General features: G+C 45.8%; 1 pseudogene across 1 annotated transcript in view; it reads right to left on the bottom strand.

Moving 5' to 3' along the window:
- Positions 1-25835, bottom strand: part of LOC143767779 (potassium-transporting ATPase alpha chain 2-like) — a 42453-nt pseudogene extending 16618 nt beyond the window's left edge. Inside the window, exons 1-13 of the transcript XR_013213770.1 lie at positions 25730-25835; positions 4874-5008; positions 4730-4789; positions 4028-4222; positions 3808-3921; positions 3597-3731; positions 3366-3483; positions 2962-3230; positions 2683-2863; positions 2452-2561; positions 2044-2178; positions 1768-1936; positions 1536-1653 (exon numbers count right to left, since the gene is read on the bottom strand). The product of XR_013213770.1 is annotated as a potassium-transporting ATPase alpha chain 2-like (transcript). The remainder of the gene's footprint in view (positions 1-1535; positions 1654-1767; positions 1937-2043; positions 2179-2451; positions 2562-2682; positions 2864-2961; positions 3231-3365; positions 3484-3596; positions 3732-3807; positions 3922-4027; positions 4223-4729; positions 4790-4873; positions 5009-25729) is intronic.
- Positions 25836-26368: the final 533 nt, after the last annotated feature.

Raw genomic sequence — 26368 nt, 5'->3', positions numbered from 1 at the left:
CATTTCTGTGTGATATCTTCTTAAGATGTCATTGAGTTCACCTCCAATCACCACAATGATGCAGGCATGTCTGTAATTAAAATAAACCAGTCAATATGCTAAGAAAAGAGGTTGAACAAGATTACAAAGATGATTTGCAAAAAAAACCCCACACTTGTATGTGGGTTGTTTTTCAATGTTAAACAATCCCTCCCAGATGCTTGTCAGCTGGCTTGGAAAGTTGACAAATCTATAATGTACTGACCTAGGATTAACTATTTCAATAGAGATTCCGAGTCTTTTGGAAATATCCTCTACTGTCTCGGTAGAACTTGAGATAATCCCAAAACTTTTTGCAATTGCTTTGGCTGTGATTGGATGATCTCCAGTTACCATAATAACCTGCCATAAACAACACAGATTAGATATATTTATTGATTACTAACTCTAGATATCACCTTGATTAAGGTTCAGAGATACTAACCTTATTGCCAGAACTACGACATTTCATGACTGCATCGGGAACAGTAGCACGAGGTGGGTCAATTGTAAGGCGGCCAGGGTGGTAGTCGTGGAAACAAGCTGTAGTGTTTCCACACACTGGCGCACCACAAAGGAAACATAATGTCCTATCTGTTGTATATAAAATGTGCATAGCAGAGCACTTAAAGTAAACACTGGGATTCCTTCTGGCTCCATATTCTAAGCTTCCATTTCCAGGTTCACACAAATGACTCCAGACTCCATGTCCTTACTTAACAGTTTAACTTTACTCGACAGCAGGGTATTTGTTACAGTCGCAGTACAGCTCACACAAAGGCATTTCTGGAGCTTTCCCTTCCATCTGACAACTTCAGTCCTGTCAGGCAATCTCTTCCTGTCTGGCAATCTCTGCCTATCCCAGCTATCTGTCGCTCCCACAGATACCTCTTTCCCTTCTGTGGTGTCCATGCTCTTAGGTCCATCAACTTCCTCCCATTCCTCTTGTCCAGTTTCAGTAGGAAAAGGTAAAAGGCACGCTCAGCTCTGCCTAGTCCCGACCATAGGTCCTGAATCCTCCTTGGAATAGTAACCGTTTAAGATAGTGATGACTTGCACGCTACTCAGCCTGGGGTCCCTTCTTGCTTCAGCAACTTAATCCCCATGGCTATCTGTCTGCTCTTTCACTGCTGCATCACAACTCTCCACTAACCAGGAAGTCCAATCACTATATCCCACTGCTCTGCACTACTTCTATCTCTAACTCCTCCCAGTCTGGGAAACCCCTTATGCTCATTATGCTGGTGCTGACACTCTCATTCCCTATCTCTAGTGTTCCCTACTATTTTATCCCTAAATTATCCTATTCTATCTTCTATATCTTTCCCTTAACATATAAGTAAATGTAAAATACATCACAATATAATAACATCAAACAACAATGACTATGTACATATACATTACAATAGCAATAAATGAATACATGAACATTACTACATTCCATGAAACCGCATGTCTTTACTGTGAACACTGTTCAACAAGGGGGAGGCATATGATGGCCTCTGTCACCCCCTTACACTATCATGGAATTGAGTCCAATAAAGCATAATTTATCTAGAGGGTAATTTCCGTTTTCAGCATCAAATGGGTAACCAGGGCCATACATGGAGGCAGGAAGCATTAGTTGACAAAACCCTGTAGAAGAAACAGAGCATATTTAGAATCTTGAAAATATCATGAAGATTCCAAGTCTCAATCTAGGTTGTGTAGAAATCCCCAGCATGTCAGTGAGAAGTTGCATATACCTACCAAGAACTCTCTTTCCCATACTCCCCAGCTCAATATAGGTTTCTTGAAAATTCTCCATTTCATCGTTCAATGGCAATACTTGTCCTCCAATCATAATGATATTACATCTATCCAAGATTCGTTCTGAGGCCCCTTTCATCAATAACAAGTAACCCTTCTCAAAATGATCCTTTGGGATATGAATAGAGACATAAAAAGTAAGAAAATGAAGTCAATTGCCAATAGTTTTTAACCCCATAGTTTCGGCATTGAGGTACAACCTGGTTCATGAATTACCTGGTACTTGTTGCTGGAATTGAATGGGATTTCCAAAACTTTCTCATTTCGTGCCCTAATATCCATGACTTTTCCAAGAATGCTCTCTGTAAATTTCAATAAATCTGGTTCTCGGGCGTCTCCATTGACTGACCTCTGCATACAATAAAAAGCAGATAAGATTTTAACTTTATGTTGGGATATGCCAAAATGCCCCTCAAGGATATGTTTAATGAAGAAAGCTCAATACCAACTGGGATCAGCTGATGTAATACGTGAAGCGGTCAGGTCCTTCCGAACAGAAGACCCTCTTATAAAGAAGGGTCCATACTGACCATATACCCTAGTACAACATATGGACAGGCTGTCTTTGTTAGACAGCACCACAGTTCTTGGATATAGGTAGGACGTATATAAATGAATGTGTACCTTGTTGATTTTGACTCTTTCTTGATCCGCACAGAATTCAGCTTGGTTACGCAGGGTGGCATTTCGAGTCAGTGCTTGTCAAGTCACGGAGCTGTAATCAAACATTTCACCTGAACAGAAAAACAATTATCAACGGTTACCTTTGTTTTCCCCCAAAAGATTTGATGCGCTGTGAGGAATCCCATTATCTACCTTGTACCTTGTAATGTCAAGAGATTAATAAGCTCTTACCGGTCTGTTCTTCACTGGTATCTGCATTGTGGATGAGATTGTCAAACCACCGGTTCTGGGCGAGGGTCCCTGTCTTATCAGAGCAAATGACTGAGGTAGACCCAAGAGTCTCCACAGCTTTCAGGTTCTTGACAAGGCAATTCTTTTTTGCCATACTTTTTGCAGTCAAGGACAGGCAAACCTGTATGGTACACATTTAATTACAAAGGCTATAAAGTTTCAAAAGGAGCGCTCATCAAACATAAGATCATAATGGGTTGATTAACATGTACTTCTCACCGTTACAGTTGCTAGTAGTCCTTCAGGCACATAGGCGACCACGATGCCAGTGCAGAATATTACAGCATTGAGGGCACTATATCCCATGGCGATGGAAATGATTAAAAAAACTATGCCAACGCCCACTGCAAGACCACTGATCAAGTGCACAAAGTGCTTGATCTCCAAGGCAATGGGTGTCTTCTGGTTCCCGACTTGTGAGGCCAGTGATGCAATACGCCCAATGACTGTACGGTCACCAGTGTTAATTACTATACCAGACGCTGTCCCTGTAAATTAAGCATGAAATATTAGACCAGATTTAGTGACCTTAACTAAATGCATATCATCTTATGTGCGTCTACTTTGTACTTGTAGTAAAGGTTATGAACTAGAGAACCCTCAAATCATGATTTTCAGCTCACCTTCCAAGCAGGTTGTAGAAAAGAAGCCCAAATTTCTAGTCTCCAGAGGGTTATCATCGGTACACTCCATGCTAAGAGGTTGTGCTTCTGATTCACCGGTGAGGGATGAGTTGTCAACCTACACATCAAAAGTTACAGTTCATTCTCATGACTTAATGGCTTCAAAGGTTTCATTAAACTCCTTAGCATGATTTATATTGAATGCAAAATTGTCTAAGCTTCTTATCTCACCTTGCAACCATGACTCTCAAGTATACATATATCTGCTGGGATTTTATCACCTCCTTTAATAAAGACGATGTCCCCGGGAACAAGGTTCTCCGCTGTCATCTCGATATGTTTCCCATCTCGAAGAACCAAAGCTTGCTAAATCAAGAAAGAAATGTATTAGAAACAAATCTCATCAACTAGAAATCAGCAAATTCACAGTAACACTTCTTACCTGAGGCACCATGATCTTAAAGCCAGCCATAATGTTGGTACTTTTAGCTTCTTGGTAATATGCAAAGAGGGCCATCAACGCAACCACTGCGATCAGGATGATCGCCAACCAGAGCTAAAGACATGGAAAAATTATAAGTAAAAAAATACATACAGGATAGAATCACAGGATTCAGAATACTCAACCTAAGATCTAAATAAAAATCTACTACTTTTCTTACATTGCATCTAGGGTTTTGGGCAGCTTGAAGGCCATATGCCAGAAAGCACAATCCAGACGCAATCCAGAAGACAATGGCAATTTCTCCGCTCATTAGCATCAAAAACTGAAGCATTTCAGGGGTTCCATTTGGAGGTGAGAGCTTGTTAGGTCCATCTCGGGCAAAAGTTTCCTGAGCAGCTGCTGTGCTCAAACCCTTGAAAAAAAAACCAAAATTGATAAATTATTGTACACCTTTTATACTTTAGTGAGAGTAGGATCGATACATGAGATCATAAAATGAGCTTTCATCGTGGTGTTAGACGGTATGTCCCCTTTGGACAATCTCCTGGAATCCCCCTCTGATCTGTGGCAGAACAAGGCAGCACATTTCCAATTCATCTGCAGCGCCACCACAGGTGAAATGAAGTATTACACAGCTTCCAATTAAATGAATTGGCTGTCCATGTAATAAATGGATATGCCAGATCTTCCAGAGAGAACGTGCTTTGTATCTACTTTCTTAGCTTCAACTAGACGTTCCATGTAGAAAAGGGATATGCCAGATCCTCCTGAGTGAAGGGCAGGCTTTGGATTTACTCCATTAACTCTAATTACTAGTTAAGGGTCTAGGATGATGGAGCCCTTTCTTCTAACTCGAATAACCTCAAAGCAGTTTTTGGAAATTGGTTTTCAAAATGAAGAAACCTCCTTTAAAACTGACCTGTTTGATATCTACTGAGTATTTCCTTTGTAGTTCATCGATGCTCAGCTTGTGTTCAGTCTAAAAAAAAGTAGATATGGTCATTACCAAACCTTCTAATATCTGTATTTTACTCTATATCCGTATTAATTCTCCATCACTTACTATCTCTAGCTCCTTTTTCAAGTTTTCTATTTTCTTAGCATTCTTCTTCCCTTTAATCCCTGACAATATGTTATGCTTGTTTTCCTCTTTTTCTGTTTTTTCATGCATGGGAGTGGAGTAAATGTCAGATGGCTCCTGTAGAAGGAAAGAGGGCACAGGATGGAAAAAAGTCTGGATATTACACTTAAAATAACATTTGTTATGAAATCTAAAGTAACACATGGGACCATTAACTCTATCTATCATAAATACTACTATATATGTAATATCATTTTTTGGCTACTATTTATTTTTTTAGTTGTTCATTTAGTTTTTTCTTACAAATTGCACTGATTATGTCGATTATCCTACTCGTATTATAATACATTTTTCATAATTAAAATGAATAGATATTGCAATTTCTTAGTTTCTGGATTTTAATGAATCATATATATGAAGAAGAAAAAAATTAATATACACAGATGGGTACAGCAATGTGCCCACTACTTAAGGAAATTAATATTCCCTGTTCTCCACTCTCATAGGCGTGGAGAGCAGTGAAGATTCTTTGATCTTTAAATGGAATCTGTCACCCCAAAATTGGCCTATAAGCTAAGCCCACCGCATCAGGACTTTATCTACAGCATTCTGTAATGCTGTAGATAAGCGCCCGATGTCACCTGAAAGATAAAAAAAAACAGGTTATATTATACTCACCCAGGGGCGGTCCCGGTTCGGGTCCGATGGGTGTCGCAGTCCAGGTCCAGCACCTCCCATCTTCATATGATGACGTCCTCTTAATTACCTTCCTGCTGCGGCTCCTGCGCAGGCGTAGTTTGTCTGCCCTGTTGAGGGCAGAGCAAAGTACTGCAGTGCGCAGGCGCTGGGCCTCTCCGACCTTTCCCGGCGCCTGCGCACTGCAGTACTTTGCTCTGCCCTCAACAGGGCAGACAAACTATGCCTGCACTGGAGCTGCAGCAGGAAGAAAAGAGGACATCATTGCATGAAGACGGGAGGTGCTGGACCTGGACTGCGATGCCTATCGGACCGGACTGCACTGGGACCGCCCCTGGGTGAGTATAATCTAACCTGTTTTCTTATCTTTCAGGTGACATCGGGGGCTTATCTACAGCATTACAGAATGCTGTAGATAAGCCCCTGATGCCGGTGGCCTTAGCTTATAGGCCAATTTTGGGGTGACAGATTCCCTTAACAGGCACACTGTTAGGGCTCATTTTCACATGCGAGAAACTCGGATGAGTCTCGCACCTCAATACCCGGCACTGCACCCGTCACTCGGATCGGAGCATGTGGCCGCGTAGTAATACACGCAGCCTCACGCTCTGCTCCTGAGTGCAGGGTATTGACGTGCGACTCATCCGAGTTTCTCGCATGTGAAAATGAGCCCTTAGCCACAGCCGCTGATTACTGCAGCTGCTGGGCAATCTAGTGTGCCCCTCTATTAAAGAGAATGAATATTCACTGCTTTCAGTGAACATTCGTTCCCTTTAGTAGCTGACACACGTGAACGTCCGGCAGCTGCAGGAAGCTGGCTGTTGCGGCTAACACTGTGCCTGCTATTAACCCCTTAGTGACAGAGCCAATTTGGTACTTAATGACCAGGCCAATTTTTACAATTCTGACCACTGTCACTTTATGAGCTTATAACTCTGGATCGCTTCAACGGATCCTGCTGATTCTGAGATTGTTTTTTCGTGACATATTGTACTTCATGGTAGTGGTAACATTTCTTCGATATTACTTGCGATTATTTATGAAAAAAATGGAAATATGGCAAAAAAATTTAAAATTTTGCAATTTTCAAACTTTGTATTTTTGTGCCCTTAAATCAGAGAGATATGTCACAAAAAATAGTTAATAAATAACATTTCCCACATGTTTACTTTACATCAGCACAATTTTGGAAACAACATTTTTTTTTGTTAGGGAGTTATAAGGGTTAAAAGTTGACCAGCAGTTTCTCATTTTTACAACACCATTTTTTTTTAGGGACCACATCACATTTGAAGTCATTTTGAGGGGTCTATATGATAGAAAATAATCAAGTGTGACACCATTCTAAAAACTGCACCCCTCAAGGTGCTCGAAACCACATTCAAGAAGTTTATTAACCCTTTTTATGTGCTTCACAGGAACTGAAACAATGTGGAAGGAAAAAATGAACATTTAACTTTTTTTTGCAAACATTTTACTTCCGAACCATTTTTTTTTATTTTCACAAGTGTAAAAATAGAAATTTAACCATAAATGTTGTTGTGCAATTTCTCCTGAATACGCCGATACCCCATATGTGGGGGTAAACCACTGTTTGGGCGCACCGCAGAGCTTGGAAGAGAAGGAGTGCCGTTTTACTTTTTCAATGTAGAATTGGCTGGAATTGAGATTGGACATCATGTTGCGTTTGGAGAGCCCCTGATGTGCCTAAACAGTGGAAACCCCCCACAAGTGACACCATTTTGGAAACTAGACCCCTTAAGAAACTTATCTAGATGTGTGGTGAGCACTTTGAGCCCCCAAGTGCTTCACAGAAGTTTATAACGTAGAGCCGTGAAAATAAAAAATCGCATTTGTTTACACAAAAATGATCTTTTCGCCCACAAATTCTTATTTTCACAAGGGTAACAGGAGAAATTAGACCACAAACATTGTTGTGCAATTTCTCCTGAGTATGTTGATACCCCATATGTGGGAGTAAACCACTGTTTGGGCGCACCGCAGAGCTTGGAAGAGAAGGAGTGCCGTTCTACTTTTTCGATGTAGAATTGGCTGGAATTGAGATCGGACGCCATGTCGCGTTTGGAGAGCCCCTGATGTGCCTAAACAGTGGAATCCCCCCACAAGTGACACCATTTTGGAAACTAGACCCCTTAAGGAACTTATCTAGATGTGTGGTGAGCACTTTAAACCCCCAGGTGCTTCACGGAAGTTTATAGCGTAGAGCCGTGAAAATAAAAAGTCGCACTTTTTTCAACAGAAATGATCTTTTTTCCCCAAAATTTTTATTTTGACAAGGGTAACAGGAGAAATTAGACCACAAAAGTTGTTGTGCAATTTCTCTTGAGTACGTCGATACCCCATATGTGGGAGTAAACCACTGTTTGGGCGCACCGCAGAGCTTGGAAGAGAAGGAGTGCCGTTTTACTTTTTCAATGTAGAATTGGCTGGAATTGAGATCGGACACCATGTCGCGTTTGGAGAGCCCCTGATGTGCCTAAACAGTAGAAACCCCCAAGTGACCCCATTTTGGAAACTAGACCCCCCAAGGAACTTACCTAGATGTGTGGTGAGAACTTTGAATGCCCAACTGCTTTACAGAAGTTTATAATGCAGAGTCGTGAAAATAAAAAATATTTTTTTTTTCCACAAAAAAGATGTTTTAGCCCCCAAGTTTTTATTTTCTCAAGGGTAACAAGAGAAATTGGACCCCAAAAGTTGTTGTCCAATTTGTCCTGAGTACACTGATACCCCATGTGTGGGGGGGACCACTTTTTGAGCGCATGGCAGAGCTCGGAAGGGAAGGAATGCCATTTTGGAATGCAGACTTTGATAGAATGGTCTGCGGACATTATGTTGCATTTGCAGAGACCCTGATGTACCTAAACAATAGAAACCCCCCACAAGTGACCCCATTTTGGAAACTAGAGCCCCCAAGGAACTTATCTAGATGTGGGGTGAGAACTTTGAATGCCCAAATGCTTCACAGACGTTTATAATGCAGAGTCGTGATAATAAAAAATATTTTTTTTTCCACAAAAAGATTTTTTAGCCCCCAAGTTTTTATTTTCACAAGGGTAACTGGATAAATTGGACAACAACTTTTGGGGTCCAATTTCTCCTGAGTACGCTGATGCCCCATATGTGGGGGTAGACCACTGGGTGCACGGCAGAGCTCGGAAGGGAGGGAGTACCATTTGACTTTTTGAGCGCAAAATTGGCTGTGGCGTTTAGAGACCCCCTGATGTACCTAAACAGTGGAAACCCCCCAAATCTAACTCCAACCCTAACCCCAACACACCCCTAAGGCTTCTTTCACACTTCAGTTGTTTGGCGTCAGTCAGCTCCGACATAGTGACGGATCCGTCACAATTGTTGAGAAAACAGTTCTAACGGATCCATTTTTTTGACGGATCCGTTTTTTAGGGGTTGTTTGGGAAAAGTATCTACTTTTTGGAGCATGCGCAATTGAAAAAGGGGATTGGGGCGACGGATCCGCCGAAATGACGGTAACGACGGATCGCCCATAGGCGGCCATTCTATGGAATGACGAACGCGACGGATCCGTCGCGAACCGCCATTTCGGCGCAGACAAAAAATGTTACAATGGCCATCAATGTCTAGATGACGTCCGCCACAATCCGTCGCTAATGCATGTCTATGGGAAAATAGCGGATCCGCCAAAAATAATGGCGGATCTGCAATTTGACGAAAATGGTGGTTTCAGACTGACTCCAAAAGACTGAAGTGTGAAAGAGGCCTAACCCTAATGCCAACCCGATCCATAATCCTAATCACAACCCTAACCCCAAAACAACCATAACCCTAATCAGAACCCTAAATCCAACACACCCCTAATCCTAATCTCAACCCTAACCTCAAACCTAACCCTAATCCCAATACACCCCTAATCCCAACCCTAACCTTAACCCTAATCCCAAACCTAACCCTAATCCCAAACGTAACCCTAATGCCAACCCTAATCCAAACCCTAATCCCAACTCTAACCCTAACTTTAGCCGCAACCCTAGTCCTAACGTTAGCCCCAACTCTAACTCTAGCCCTAACTTTAGCCCCAACCCTAACCCTTGCCCTAACCCTAAATTTAGCCCCAGCCCTAACCCTAAATTTAGCCCCAACCCTAACCCTAAATTTAGCCCCAACCCTAACCCTAGCCCTAACCCTAGCCCTAACCCTAACCCTAATTTTAGCCCCAACTCCTCTCTCCTGCCAGCCGGCAGATGGCAGCAGAGAGCGGGCGCACTGCGCATGCGCCCGCCATTTTCTTTCCATAGGAAGAAGCCGGCTAGAGAGGACGCAGGAGGACCCAGGGACACCGGTAAGTATGATAGGGTCCCCGAATCCCCCTATTTCTCTGTCCTCTGATGTGCGATCACATCAGAGGACAGAGAATTACACATCGTTTTTTGTTTTTTTTTGCGGTCGCCGGTAAACAGTTAATTACCGGCGATCGCAAAACAGGGGTCTGTAAAAACCGACCCGATCATGTTCTTTGGGGTCTCGGCTACCCCCAGCAGCCGAGACCCCAAAGATCTCCCGGGTGTCGGCCGGCGGGCGCACTGCGCATGCGCCCGCCATTTTTTTGCGGAAGAAGATGGCGGCGCCCATCGGGAGCCACGAGGAGCACCAGGGGAGACAGGTGAGTATCGGGGGGCCATCGGGGGTGATCGGGGACCCCATTTCTCTGTCCTCTGATGTGCGATCACATCGGAGGACAGAGAAATTAAATGGGAAATCTTGTGTGTTTGTTTTTTGCAACCGCCGGTAAATGGTTAATTACCGGCGATCGCAACTCGGGGGTCGGTAAAAAACCCCCGAATCAAGTTCTCTGGGGTCTCGGCTACCCCCGCTAACTGAGACCCCAGAGAAAATCTGACTCTGGGGGGCGCTATTCACTTTTTCCACAGCGCCATTAATTAACGGCGCTGTGGTTTAAGTACCCTTAGCGGCCGCCGTTAAAAGGCGTATCGGCAGTCGTTAAGGGGTTAAAGACAAATGAATATTCACTGCTCCAAATGCACGTATTCCAGGCGTGTGGAGCACTGAGAATTCCGGCAGCTGTCCTCAGCTTGTAAGCAGCGCATGATGTCACTACTTTCAAGCCTAAATCAGCTGCTGGCATCAGAAAAGGAAGCTGTGAGGGAGAGCAGGGAATGTAAGTGGAATGGTTTATTTTTTTTGTTTTTTTCAGATGGGTGACATGCGTTCCAGGATGGGGATGAGGGGGTCATGCATACTAGGATGGGGATGAGAGGCAATGTATACGTGGATTGGGGGTATTGGAACAGAATTGACCACATTTTTTTTGCTCCAATATTTTTCTAATTTCCTCTTCTAAAACCTAGGTGCATCTTATGGTCTGGTGCATCTTATAGTTTGAAAAATACGGTTGACCTCCATCTCCAATGCATATGGAATATATATATATATATATATATATATATATATATATATATATACCCCCGATACGGTACCACTAGTCATGTTTTATGCTGTCCAATGCGTCTTAAAGTCTCCTATAAAAATCTAGAGTTAAGATATATCTTAAAAGCAAATAAAATGAAAAAACACTATATATATATATATATATATATATATATATATATATATATATATATATATACACTCACCGGCCACTTTATTAGGTACACCTGTCCAACTTCTTGTTAACACTTAATTTCTAATCAGCCAATCACATGGCGGCAACTCAGTGCATTTAGGCATGTAGACATGGTCAAGACAATCTCCTGCAGTTCAAACCGAGCATCAGTATGGGGAAGAAAGGTGATTTGAGTGCCTTTGAACGTGGCATGGTTGTTGGTGCCAGAAGGGCTGGTCTGAGTATTTCAGAAACTGCTGATCTACTGGGATTTTCACGCACAACCATCTCTAGGGTTTACAGAGAATGGTCCGAAAAAGAAAAAAAATCCAGTGAGCGGCAGTTCTGTGGGCGGAAATGCCTTGTTGATGCCAGAGGTCAGAGGAGAATGGGCAGACTGGTTCGAGCTGATAGAAAGGCAACAATGACTCAAATCGCCACCCGTTACAACCAAGGTAGGCCTAAGAGCATCTCTGAACGCACAGTGCATCGAACTTTGAGGCAGATGGGCTACAGCAGCAGAAGACCACACCGGGTACCACTCCTTTCAGCTAAGAACAGGAAACTGAGGCTACAATTTGTACAAGCTCATCGAAATTGGACAGTAGAAGATTGGAAAAACGTTGCTTGGTCTGATGAGTCTCGATTTCTGCTGCGACATTCGGATGGTAGGGTCAGAATTTGGCGTAAACAACATGAAAGCATGGATCCATCCTGCCTTGTATGGAGCATCTTTGGGATGTGCAGCCGACAAATCTGTGGCAACTGTGTGATGCCATCATGTCAATATGGACCAAAATCTCTGAGGAATGCTTCCAGCACCTTGTTGAATCTATGCCACGAAGAATTGAGGCAGTTCTGAAGGCAAAAGGGGGTCCAACCCGTTACTAGCATGGTGTACCTAATAAAGTGGCCGGTGAGTGTATATGTGTGTGTGTTTTTTTCATTTTACTTGCATTTATTTTATATCTTAACTCTAGATTTTTACAGGAGATTATATATATATCTATATATATATATATATATATATATATATATATATCTACTATATAATTGTCTAAGGGTCACTTCCGTCTGTCCTTCTGTCTGTCACGGTTATTCATTTGCTGATTGGTCTCGCCAGCTGCCTGTCATGGCTGCCGCGACCAATCAGCGACGGCCACAGTCCAATTAGTCCCTCCCTACTCCCCTGCAGTCAGTGCCGGGCGGCCGCTCCATACTCCCTGGAGTCACGGCTCACACAGGGTTAATGCCAGCGGTAACGGACCGTGCAATGCCGGGGGTAACTCACTCCATTACTGCCGCTATTAAACCCTGTGCGACCAAGTTTTTACTATTGACGCTGCCTATGCAGCGTCAATAGTAAAAGGATCTAATGTTAAAAATAATAATAATAAAAAAAAAAATCATTATATACTCACCTTCCGCTGCCTTTCCCGCTCCTCGCCACCCTCCGGTAACTGCTCTGTGCAAGCGGCAGGTTCCGGTACCAAGGATCGTATGGCAGAAGGACCTGCCATGACGTCACGGTCATGTGACCGCGACGTCATCACAGGCCCTGCGCGCCTGCTCGAGCAGGACCCGCCATGACGTCACAGTTATGTGACCGCGACGTCATCACACCCTGGGACCGGAAGCTGCCGCCTGTACCGCGCACAGGTGACAGAACTACAAATATGGTGAGTATGTTAGAACTACAAGGGGCCCTCGGTTCGGAAGGTGAGTATGTTTATTTTTTAACCTGTGACATACGTGGCTGGGCAATCTACTACGTAGCTAGGCAATATACTACGTGGCTGGGCAATATACTACGTGGCTCTGTGCTGTATACTACATCGCTGTGCAATATACTACGTCACTGGGCAATATACTACGTGGCTGGGCAATATACTACGTGACTGGGCAATATACTACGTGGCTATACTACGTGGCTGGGCAATATACTACATCGCTGTGCAATATACTATGTGGCTCTGTGCTGTATACTACGTCACTGGGCAATATACTACGTCCCTGGGCAATATACTACGTGGCTCTGTGCTGTATACTACATCGCTGTGCAATATACTACGTCACTGGGCAATATACTACGTGGCTGGGCAATATACTACGTGACTGGGCAATATACTACGTGGCTATACTACGTGGCTGGGCAATATACTACATCGCTGTGCAATATACTATGTGGCTCTGTGCTGTATACTACGTCACTGGGCAATATACTACGTCACTGGGCAATATACTACGTAACTGCACAATATACTACGTCACTGGGTAATATACTACGTGTCTGGCCAATATACTACGTGGACATGCATGTTCTAGAATACCCGATGCGTTAGAATCGGGCCACCATCTAGTATATATACTGTATAATCTCCTATAAAAATCTAGAGTTACGATATAAAATAAATGCAAATAAAATGGAAAAAAAAAATATATATATATACAGTTGTGGCCAAAAGTATTGACACCCCTGCAATTCTGTCAGATAATACTCAGTTTCTTCCTGAAAATGATTGCAAACACAAATTATTTGTTATTATCTTCATTTAATTTGTCTTAAATGAAAAAACACAAAAAGGATTGTCCTAAAGCCAAATTGGATATAATTCCACACCAAACATAAAAAAGGAGATGGACAAAAGTATTGGCACTGTTCGAAAAATCATGTGATGCTTCTCTAATTTGTGTAATTAACAGCACCTGTAACTTACCTGTGGCACCTAACAGGTGTTGGCAATAACTAAATCACTCTTGCAGCCGGTTGACATGGATTAAAGTTGACTCAACCTCTGTCCTGTGTCCTTGTGTGTACCACATTGAGCATGGAGAAAAGAAAGAAGACCAAAGAACTGTCTGAGGACTTGAGAAACCAAATTGTGAGGAAGCATTAACAATCTCAAGGCTACAAGTCCATCTCCAAAGATCTGAATGTTCCTGTGTCTACCGTGCGCAGTGTCATCAAGAAGTTTAAAGCCCATGGCACTGTGGCTAACCTCCCTAGATGTGGACGGAAAAGAAAAATTGACAAGAGATTTCAACACAAGATTGTGCGGATGTTGGATAAAGAACCTCGACTAACATCCAAACAAGTTCAAGCTGCCCTGCAGTCCGAGGGTACAACAGTGTCAACCCGTACTATCCGTCGGCGTCTGAATAAAAAGGGACTGTATGTAGCGGAAGTCGGTCCCCCCCCCCATCCTTTCCCTCTTATCTCTTCTTTTCTTTCTGTCTCTTCCCGTTTTCTTCTCTTTGTATGTTAATTGTTGTATCTAATATATAATTGCCTAGAATACTACTTCCTGCAATTTGTGCCAACTTCCGTGGCTTTGTCCGGAGCTAATGTCCGGAGATAATGTCCGGAGCTAATGTCCGGAGATAATGTCCGGAGCTAATGTCCGGAGCTAATGTCCGGAGATAAGTGACGTCACCAGTGTCCTACACCCAGGCAGAGCACAGGGGCCCCAGGCAGCATATGGGGCCCCAGGCAGAGCACAGTGGCCCCAGGCAGAGCACAGGGGCCCCAGGCAGCATATGGGGCCCCAGGCAGAGCACAGTGGTCCCAGGCAGAGCACAGGGGCCCCAGGCAGCCTATGGGGCCCCAGGCAGAGCACAGTGGCCCCAGGCAGAGCACAGGGGCCCCAGGCAGCATATGGGGCCCCAGGCAGAGCACAGGGGCCCCAGGCAGCATATGGGGCCCCAGGCAGAGCACAGTGGCCCCAGGCAGAGCACAGGGGCCAAAGGCAGAACATGGGGCCCCAGGCAGAGCACAGGGGCCCCAGGCAGAGCACAGAGGCCCCAGGCAGAGCACAGGTGCCCCAGGCAGAGCACAGGGGCCCCAGGCAGCATATGGGGCCCCAGGCAGAGCACAGGGGCCCCAGGCAGAGCACAGTGGCCCCAGGCAGAGCACAGGGGCCCCAGGCAGAACATGGGGCCCCAGGCAGAGCACAGGGGCCCCAGGCAGAGCACAGGGGCCCCAGGCAGCATATGGGGCCCCAGGCAGAGCACAGTGGCCCCAGGCAGAGCACAGGGGCCCCAGGCAGCATATGGGGCCCCAGGCAGAGCACAGTGGTCCCAGGCAGAGCACAGGGGCCCCAGGCAGCTTATGGGGCCCCAGGCAGTGCACAGTGGCCCCAGGCAGAACATGGGGCCCCAGGCAGAGCACAGTGGCCCCAGGCAGAGCACAGGGGCCCCAGGCAGAACATGGGGCCCCAGGCAGAGCACAGGGGCCCCAGGCAGAGCACAGGGGCCCCAGGCAGCATATGGGGCCCCAGGCAGAGCACAGTGGCCCCAGGCAGCATATGGGGCCCCAGGCAGAGCACAGGGGCCCCAGGCAGCATATGGGGCCCCAGGAAGAGCACAGTGGTCCCAGGCAGAGCACAGGGGCCCCAGGCAGCTTATGGGGCCCCAGGCAGAGCACAGTGGCCCCGGGCAGAACATGGGGCCCCAGGCAGAGCACAGTGGCCCCAGGCAGAGCACAGGGGCCCCAGGCAGAACATGGGGCCCCAGGCAGAGCACAGGGGCCCCAGGCAGAGCACAGGGGCCCCAGGCAGCATATGGGGCCCCAGGCAGAGCACAAGGGCCCCAGGCAGCATATGGGGCCCCAGGCAGAGCACAGGGGCCCCAGGCAGCATATGGGGCCCCAGGCAGAGCACAGTGGTCCCAGGCAGAGCACAGGGGCCCCAGGCAGCCTATGGGGCCCCAGGCAGAGCACAGTGGCCCCAGGCAGAACATGGGGCCTCAGGCAGAGCACAGGGGCCCCATGCAGAGCACAGGGGCCCCAGGCAGCATATGGGGCCCCAGGCAGAGCACAGTGGTCCCAGGTAGAGCACAGGGGCCCCAGGCAGCCTATGGGGCCCCAGGCAGAGCACAGGGGCCCCAGGCAGCATATGGGGCCCCAGGCAGAGCACAGGGGCCCCAGGCAGCATATGGGGCCCCAGGCAGAGCACAGTGGCCCCAGGCAGAGCACAGGGGCCCCAGGCAGAACATGGGGCCCCAGGCAGAGCACAGGGGCCCCAGGCAGAGCACAGGTGCCCCAGGCAGCATATGGGGCCCCAGGCAGAGCACAGGGGCCCCAGGCAGCATATGGGGCCCCAGGCAGAGCACAGCGATATTTTGGACCACTGTGCGGTGTTTCAGACCCCCTGTGTGATGTCTGGGGCCCTGTTCTTAAGTATATTAAAGATTAATGTAACGTATATTAAAGTATATTATAGATCAAATTTGACACGTTTATGAGCACCATTGAGTGATATACTCAAGAATGACATAATTTTTCAACATTTTATGGTTTCAAACTGTAAACACTCAGAGTTTTTTTTATTTCAACCAGAAAACCTTAACGGTTCATAAAAAACTTGACTGTTCAGGATATGATAAAAGTCATAGTATTCTGAATCTTTAACTTATAAAGATACCTTTACATGGGGTGATTATTGGTTCCAGAGAGGCTTTCGGCCGATAATCGTACACATGGCTGGTGACAGGACAATACAATATAAACGTTCAAAGGTAAACACTGATAACATTAAAATCTAATATATAATTGCCTAGAATACTACTTCCGGCAATTTGTGCCAACTTCCGTGGCTTTGTCCGGAGATAAGTGACGTCACCAGCGTCCTACACCCGCTCAGGGTGGACAAAGATATATGCCTTCGTGGTGCGTGGCACTTTTCTGATTGGTTGCCGCCTGCCGCGAGCGACCAATCAGAAATGTGCCGTACTGTCACGAATTGTCAAGAGCTGGTGAGTGCAGCCATTTTTTGTTCTTTCTTACTATTATTTATTAATTGTATTATTCTTACATTTGAATAAATAAAGTATATATGGATTCTAGACTCCCGATTCTTTAGAATCGGGCTGCCATCTAGTCTAATATATAATTGCCTAGAATACTACTTCCTGCAATTTGTGCCAACTTCCGTGGCTTTGTCCGGAGCTAATGTCCGGAGATAATGTCCGGAGCTAATGTCCGGAGCTAATGTCCGGAGCTAATGTCCGGAGATAAGTGACGTCACCAGTGTCCTACACCCAGGCAGAGCACAGTTGCCCCAGGCAGAGCACAGGGGCTCCAGGCAGAACATGGGGCCCCAGGCAGAGCACAGGGGCCCCAGGCAGAGCACAGGGGCCCCAGGCAGCATATGGGGCCCCAGGCAGAGCACAGTGGCCCCAGGCAGAACATGGGGCCCCAGGCAGAGCACAGGGGCCCCAGGCAGAGCACAGGGGCCCCAGGCAGCATATGGGGCCCCAGGCAGAGCACAGTGGTCCCAGGTAGAGCACAGGGGCCCCAGGCAGCCTATGGAGCCCCAGGCAGAGCACAGGGGCCCCAGGCAGCATATGGGGCCCCAGGCAGAGCACAGGGGCCCCAGGCAGCATATGGGGCCCCAGGCAGAGCACAGTGGCCCCAGGCAGAGCACAGGGGCCCCAGGCAGAACATGGGGCCCCAGGCAGAGCACAGGGGCCCCAGGCAGAGCACAGGGGCCCCAGGCAGCATATGGGGCCCCAGGCAGAGCACAGGGGCCCCAGGCAGCATATGGGGCCCCAGGCAGAGCACAGCGATATTTTGGACCACTGTGCGGTGTTTCAGACTCCCTGTGTGATGTCTGGGGCCCTGTTCTTAAGTATATTAAAGATTAAAGTAACGTATATTAAAGTATATTATAGATCAAATTTGACACGTTTATGAGCACCATTGAGTGATATACTCAAGAATGACATAATTTTTCAACATTTTATGGTTTCAAACTGTAAACACTCAGTTTTTTTTACTTCAACCAGAAAACCTTAACGGTTCATAAAAAACTTGACTGTTCAGGATATGATAAAAGTCATAGTATTCTGAATCTTTAACTTATAAAGATACCTTTACATGGGGTGATTATTGGTTCCAGAGAGGCTTTCGGCCGATAATCGTACACATGGCTGGTGACAGGACAATACAATATAAACGTTCAAAGGTAAACACTGATAACATTAAAATCTAATATATAATTGCCTAGAATACTACTTCCGGCAATTTGTGCCAACTTCCGTGGCTTTGTCCGGAGATAATGTCCGGAGATAAGTGACGTCACCAGCGTCCTACACCCGCTCAGGGTGGACAAAGATATATGCCTTCGTGGTGCGCGGCACTTTTCTGATTGGTTGCCGCCTGCCGCGAGCGACCAATCAGAAATGTGCCGTACTGTCTAGAATTGTCAAGAGCTGGTGAGTGCAGCCATTTTTTGTTCTTTCTTACTATTATTTATTAATTGTATTATTCTTACATTTGAATAAATAAAGTATATATGGATTCTAGACTCCCGATTCTTTAGAATCGGGCTGCCATCTAGTATGTTATAAAGGAGTTTGGGTTATGATTAGGACTTAATTGGGATAATTTACTCCGGTGATATATTTGAACGTGGTTATTAAACGAAGTTCCGGAGAAACGGATCCACACTGTGACGGTGACTATAGACATATGCCGCCATCATAGCTTACAGCAAGAAGATAACGGAGTCATGGTGCGGGATCATAGAGTATTGTTTATTACACATTTCCTCTTGATTACAGTGGTAATATCTCAAATGTCATTCAGATGGTATTATTCTACTATTATCTTGTTTCAATAGTTTTTGTGAAAGTGATTTCATTCAATAAACTTGATTTACACAAAAAGGGACTGTATGGTAGGAGACCCAGGAAGACCCCACTTCTTACCCCGAGACATAAAAAAGCCAGGCTGGAGTTTGCCAAAACTTTCCTGAAAAAGCCTAAAACGTTTTGGAAGAATGTTCTCTGGTCAGATGAGACAAAAGTAGAGCTTTTTGGGCAAAGACATCAACATAGAGTTTACAGGAGAAAAAAAGAGGCATTTAAAGAAAAGAAAACGGTCCCTACAGTCAAAAATGGCGGAGGTTCCCTGATATTTTGAGGTTGCTTTGCTGCCTCTGGCACTGGACTGCTTGACCGTGTGCATGGCATTATGAAGTCAGAAGACTACCAACAAATTTTGCAGCATAATGTAGGGCCCAGTGTGAGAAAGCTGGGTCTCCCTCAGAGGTCAGGTCATGGGTCTTCCAGCAGGACAATGACCCAAAACACACTTCAAAAAGCACTAGAAAATGGTTTGAGAGAAAGCACTGGAGACTTCTAAGGTGGCCAGCAATGAGTCCAGACCTGAATCCCATAGAACACCTGTGGAGAGATCTAAAAATGGCAGTTTGGAGAAGGCATCCTTCAAATATCAGGGACCTGGAGCAGTTTGCCAAAGAAGAATGGTCTAAAATTCCAGCAGAGCTTTGTAAGAAACTCTTTGATGGTTACCGGAAGCAGTTGGTCGCAGTTATTTTGGCTAAAGGTTGTGCAACCAAGTATTAGGCTGAGGGTGCCAATACTTTTGTCTGGCCCATTTTTGGAGTTTTGTGTGAAATGATCAATGTTTTGCTTTTTGCTTCATTCTCTTTTGTGTTTTTTCATTTAAGACAAATTAAATGAAGATAATAATACCAAAGAATTTGTGTTTGCAATCATTTTCAGGAAGACACTGAGTATTATCTGACAGAATTGCAGGGGTGTCAATACTTTTGGCCACAACTGTATATATAGTGTGTTTTTTTTTCATTTTATTTGCATTTATTTTATATCTTAACTCTAGACTTTTATAGGAGATATATATATATATATATATATATATATATATATTGTGATGCAGTGACCCCTGTAACAGGTAGGGGGCGCTGCATGGTCTCCCCGGTATGTGCACGGAGTCGTATTGAGGCCGTGAGAATCGACCTGCAATGATGTCAGGATCACGTGGCCAGCCCATGTGATCCATTACTGTGGGTGTGGTTACGGGTACATAGTCTGGCCAGGGTGTGGGTCACATGTCTCCTGAGGGCCTGTGTGTGGGCTGTATATGCTCCTGTGTTGGAAGCCTGGGAGGAGGCTTCCTGGAAAGCACATGCCTCTGTGTTGGACGGTCCCAGGTGGGATGGACGTCCTGAAGTCCACAGTGTGATCATGGTCCTGGACAGTCTGGGTTAGGTGCTCCTGTGAGTGGAGTCTTCTTGGAGCACCTGAGAGACTGGGGACCTGGATGATCGGTGTTGGGGAAGCTACCGGCCTTCGGTGGCTCTGGACTGACTGATGTGTGCCGGCCAGGCAAGTTGGTGAACCCCGTAAGGCAGTTTCCCCAGGAGAGAGGACTGACACGGAGTCAGCAGATGGAGCAGGAGCTCCGATAAGGTACCTCCATAAGCCGTTGGTGCTTGTAACAGGAACTGTGTGGTAACCCACGGCAACTGAACGGAGTGAGGTCCAGCATGTTCAGTGTCCGTGAGTCAAAGCTGTAAATGAAGTGTTTAAAGCTGCAAGTTAATATCACCAGTTGGTGCCTGTTGTGTTTCATGAGATGTACATAAGGAACTGTGCATAACCCGGTTTATGACACTATGATAAACCGTATGGACTGTTTTTGGTTTTAAAACCCGTGCCCGTGTGCTGAATGTCGCAGTCAAGCGAGTGTCCCCCAACACACTCAGTAAGAATAGTCTTACATTTCTTACATTTGGTGCTCGAATTCGGGCAATGGTCCAGCACGCACACGTGGAGTTAATTGCTGTAACTCGGCGGGGTTACGAAGCTGACAAGCGTCTGGCTGTAACTCGGCGGGGTTACGAAGCTGACAAGCGTCTGGCTGTACCTCGGCGGGGTTACGAAGGGGACAAGCGGCGTCCTGTGGATTGGCAGGTCCACGAAGTCGGCGGTAGAGCCTTGTGGAGCGTAGCTGCAGTGGCAGCAAGAGGTTCCACAGCAGGCGTAGCTGCAGTGGCAGCGAGAGGTTCCACAGCAGGCGGAGCTGCAGTGGCTTGTGGTTGGCGGCCGGAGGTGCTGGTTGTGTGTGACTGCAGCGGGAGCTGTGGCGGTACCAGCAAGAGCTGGTGGAGTGACATATAAAAGAAAAAAAAATTGTAATTTTTTTTTTCTCTCCCTTTTCCTCCAAGTTGTGCTGACTCTTAAAGGGCCAGTACAAGCCCAGAGACAAAGGGGTGTTCTGTGCGAACTGGGGCCTGAGTGCCGTGGGGAAGTTCACGGGGTGTATCCCAGGGAGGAGACTATCCCTAATAGTGAACGGTGGCCCAAATGGAGATGGTTGCCCAAAAGGGGGCGGAGTCCCAGAAAGGGGTGGTAACCCGAACAGGGGTAATGGCCCAAAAAGGGGTGGAATCCCAAAGGGGGGCTGAATCCCGAACAGGGGTGGTGTCAAAAAGCAGAGCAGTGGCCCCAAAAGGGGGCGGAGCCAAAAAGGAGGCGGCAATCAGTGAGGAGTCACGACTGTGTCCTTTTTGGCTGGATGGAGAGTGTGTGCGGGGGTTGATAGACCCGGGGAGAGAAGCGTCTTTGCTGAGAACCGTTCCAGGGAGTTCTGTGTCACCTGGGGACACTGAACGTCTTAAGGTAGCCACTCTCTACATTGTCGTAGCGGGGGTTTACAAATACCATGAGGTGGCTGTAGTCCCAAACTTGCCGTGTCCTATGGTAATAGGACAAGATTTAGAAGCACTGTGGGAAAAGGGTGAAGTGTTTGTGGATATAATGTGGATGGGAGGTAGTAATGTTGAGAAGGCGCCCCCTAGAGTTGACAGTCCTAAGGTAGGCCTGACCAAGGGTAAAGGTGCGACTGCTCAACTAGCTGACCTGACGTCACCTGAAGTGTGCCACAATACGACTGGTAGTGGTCTGGTGGTTAAAATAAGTGGAGCTGACACCCAGACAGAGAGTGACTTGCGGGGTCATCGTACTGTGGGGTGTGACACAGACTCTGGGGGTGACTGTGACAAGTCATGGTCAGTAACAAGCGCTGGAGCGGAGTGTGACGCTGTGCTGACAGAGGTGCTGACACAGAGAAACGACAGGGCTCCACAGGCTGAAGTCATGGTAGCGGTGGCAGCTATTCCAGAAACTGTGACCTGTTTAGATGGGGACGGCTGGTTCCTGGATGACCGATCGGGTGGTGGTGACTCCCGTTCAGACTGTGATGCCAGTGGGAAAGAGTGCAGTAAGGTTGACTCAGGTACAAATGGCATGTCTTCCTCCCGTCGCCGGAGACGTAAAAGAGGCAAAGGGGCGGAACCAGTTGCACCGTGTGAAGAATTGACGGAAAATGCTGAGGACCTGGAGTGTATGAAGTTCTCGGAAGTCCCAGGGAAAAGGGACGAACCTAATGATGTCACCACTGAGACCCAAGAGAGGGCCGACCCTGACAGTGCAGAGTCTGAGGGTGTTGAAGTGGAGGAGGCCACCAAAGAAGTGGTGCCTGAAGTAAATACCTCCTCAAGTGATGGATGTTCCACCAATCCAGAGGATGGGAGAAGCGAGATAGAATTGATTAAAGAGACAGTGAAAGAACATGTCGAACGAGAAAGAATCCTGAGACAAGCGGCTGAGCACAGGGTGGATGAGCTGGAGAAGGAAGTCTCTGAGCTCAGAGGTCACCTGTTCACATGGCAAAGTATGTATAAGACCCTAAAGGAAGACATTGTAGAGCTCAGAGAAGCACTAAAAGGCCCTCTACAAGAGAAAGAGGTGGTGGTCGCAGACTTCCCGTGCCAGTACCAGAGTGGTAACGAGGTGAAGCTGCTAATGCCCATCTTGACCAGGGGTCTGGAAGAGGGTAAAGCTGAAGAGGAGTTGGCACTAAAGGCAGAACAAGATAGTCACCCGGTTGTGACAGGTGTCTTGATGGAAAGGTCCATGGCAAAGCCGGAGCCGTCCGTTCCTGAAGGAAGTGAGACTCCGCTCTTCAAGTGCATGATAGATGTACCCGAAGAGGCGCAAGATGCATGTACCAGTGAGGGTGTGCATGAGGCCTTTAAAAAGGCAGTAGAAGCGTGTAGTGTGCACTGGGGACTGGAGACGAAACAGTTGGTGATACTGTCTACTAAAGAAGTCACAGTGAAGAGGGTGGCTGTCCTGAGGGACATGCACCTACAGTGCCTCCGCACGAAACAGATGATCCTGTTGAGGAATAATGAGGCCACTCGTTGTTTGGAGCAAGCCAGGAAAGCTCAAAGTCGTCTGGGCTTGGTAGAGGACACAGTCCAAGTGCCCAAAGCTCTGGTAGCGAAGCTCATTGGCAGATTTGGGAAAGTGATGCAGGAGATGGTGAATATATCCGGTGTGAAGAGACTGAGGATTCCGGCTGATGACGAGGCCCAGGTGGGTGAAGATGGGATGGTGTCATTCCTGGTTGTCGGGTCCAAGGAGAGTCTAGGGAATATTCGGATGCTCCTGAGGTATCGCGTGGCATACCTGAGAGAAATAGAGCAGCTAAGACTGTACAGACGGCAGGTCAATAAACAGCTGCAGAACATAAGGTGGCGGCCTCCTTCTTCCCAAGGAAAAGGAAACAAAAGGGACCCTCCAAAGAATGGAATGGCTGACCACCAAGGACGTTCAGAGAGACAAAGTGGTCGAATGTCTGAAAGTGGCAGTTCTACTCCCAGTACAAAGCTAAGGGACATGAACAGTAGTAGACATGGTGACGGAGGGTCGGACTCTGATCAGTTGCTAGTCTCAACTGTAAGTGGGACTAATGACCGCACCAACCGTGGGTGGCGACCCTGGAGAGAAAGGTCGAGTAAAGAGACAAACTTGACTAAAGGTTTGGTGACACAGACAGACTGTGACTTAAGGGCCAAAGCTCAAGACCTACAGGTTGACCGCTGGGGGCGGGGTAAACTCAACTGCATGATTGTATGTGATGCTCAAAACCGACTGAGACGGTTCTCTCGACTGGTAGGGCAAGGTAACGTGCGTGACATGTCTCGTGACCCCACGTGTATGAAAGGTGTTCAACCCCACAAGTTTGAACAGAGGGGGGGGATATGTGATGCAGTGACCCCCTGTAACAGGTAGGGGGCGCTGCATGGTCTCCCCGGTATGTGCACGGAGTCGTATTGAGGCCGTGAGAATCGACCTGCAATGATGTCAGGATCACGTGGCCAGCCCATGTGATCCATTACTGTGGGTGTGGTTACGGGTACATAGTCTGGCCAGGGTGTGGGTCACATGTCTCCTGAGGGCCTGTGTGTGGGCTGTGTATGCTCTTGTGTTGGAAGCCTGGGAGGAGGCTTCCTGGAAAGCACATGCCTCTGTGTTGGACGGTCCCAGGTGGGATGGACGTCCTGAAGTCCACAGTGTGATCATGGTCCTGGACAGTCTGGGTTAGGTGCTCCTGTGAGTGGAGTCTTCTTGGAGCACCTGAGAGACTGGGGACCTGGATGATCGGTGTTGGGGAAGCTACCGGCCTTCGGTGGCTCTGGACTGACTGATGTGTGCCGGCCAGGCAAGTTGGTGAACCCCGTAAGGCAGTTTCCCCAGGAGAGAGGACTGACATGGAGTCAGCAGATGGAGCAGGAGCTCCGATAAGGTACCTCCATAAGCCGTTGGTGCTTGTAACAGGAACTGTGTGGTAACCCACGGCAACTGAACGGAGTGAGGTCCAGCATGTTCAGTGTCCGTGAGTCAAAGCTGTAAATGAAGTGTTTAAAGCTGCAAGTTAATATCACCAGTTGGTGCCTGTTGTGTTTCATGAGATGTACATAAGGAACTGTGCATAACCCGGTTTATGACACTATAATAAACCGTATGGACTGTTTTTGGTTTTAAAACCCGTGCCCGTGTGCTGAATGTCGCGGTCAAGCGAGTGTCCCCCCAACACACTCAGTAAGAATAGTCTTACATTTCTTACAATATATATATATATATATATCTCCTATAAAAGTCTAGAGTTAAGATATAAAATAAATAAATATATATGGATTTTGTACAATATAAATATTGTAGATTGTGAGACCTCGCGGGCAGGGTCCTCTCTCCTCCTGTACCAGTTATGACTTGTATTGTTCAAGATTATTGTACTTGTTTTTATTATGTATACCCCTCCTCACATGTAAAGCGCCATGGAATAAATGGCGCTATAATAATAAATAATAATAATAATATATATATCTCCTATAAAAATCTAGAGTTAAGATATAAAATAAAATGTAAAAAATATATATATATCTATATATAGTGTTTTTTCATTTTATTTGCATTTATTTTAGATCTTAACTCTAGATTTTTATAGATTATATATATATATATATCTATAAAAATCTAGAGTTAAGATTTAAAATAAATGCAAATAAAATGAAAAAAAACACTATATATAAATATATATATATACTATATATGTGTGTGTGTGTGTGTGTATATATATATATATATATATATATATATATATATATATATATATATATGTATATGTATATATATATATATATATATATATATATATATGTATGTATATATATATATATATATATATAGTGTTTTTTTTAATTCTATTTGCATTTATTTTATATCTTAACTCTAGATTTTTATAGGAATATTTATTATAGATTATATATTTTTTTTCTCAATATAAATGATCCAAAAAAACTTCAGACTCAGTAAGATATTTTGCAAGAAAAGTAAAGTACACATACCTGGGAAGGTGAAATTTTAGGTTGAGAACGGCTTGACATTCTGTATTGGTAAATAGCTACCTGGAAGCTTCTGTAGCTGATCCTATTAGATTCAATCAGTTAGCTGATGGAAGATGCCATAGCCTTGTAGGATCACATAATATATAAATATTATGCAGCTCCTCCCACTGTCACCGCCTCGAGGTAATAAGTGCAGACCATTCCAGATCTAGCTACAGAGTTTCCGCCAGATAAACCAGTATTTCATTTTCTTTGAAAAACTATCCAGATGCTGATAACAAAGGTGGAGATGAGATGACCTTCACTAAAGAAGTGAATTGTCATTTTTGCGTGCAGCATTTAGACGTGTAAATGATAATATTGAAATATTTTAGAACTTTTATTTATTTTCTTTAGAATGTTGATGTGCCTGGAATCTTAGATCAGTAGCGGGAAGAATTGAACTCATGAGCTGCTTATATATTTATATACACTGCTCAAAAAAAAAAAGGGAACACTAAAATCCCACATCCTAGATATCACTGAATGAAATATTCCAGTTGTAAATCCCTCAGAGGTCTGGAGTTGGAATGATGCTCAAAATCAAAGTGGAAAATGAAGTTACAGGCTGATCCAATTTCAGTGGAAATGCCTCAAGAC

This window comes from Ranitomeya variabilis, chromosome 4, assembly GCF_051348905.1.
Source record: "Ranitomeya variabilis isolate aRanVar5 chromosome 4, aRanVar5.hap1, whole genome shotgun sequence".
Classification (NCBI taxonomy): domain Eukaryota; kingdom Metazoa; phylum Chordata; class Amphibia; order Anura; family Dendrobatidae; genus Ranitomeya; species Ranitomeya variabilis.
This window is presented reverse-complemented; position numbering and strand designations above follow the sequence as displayed.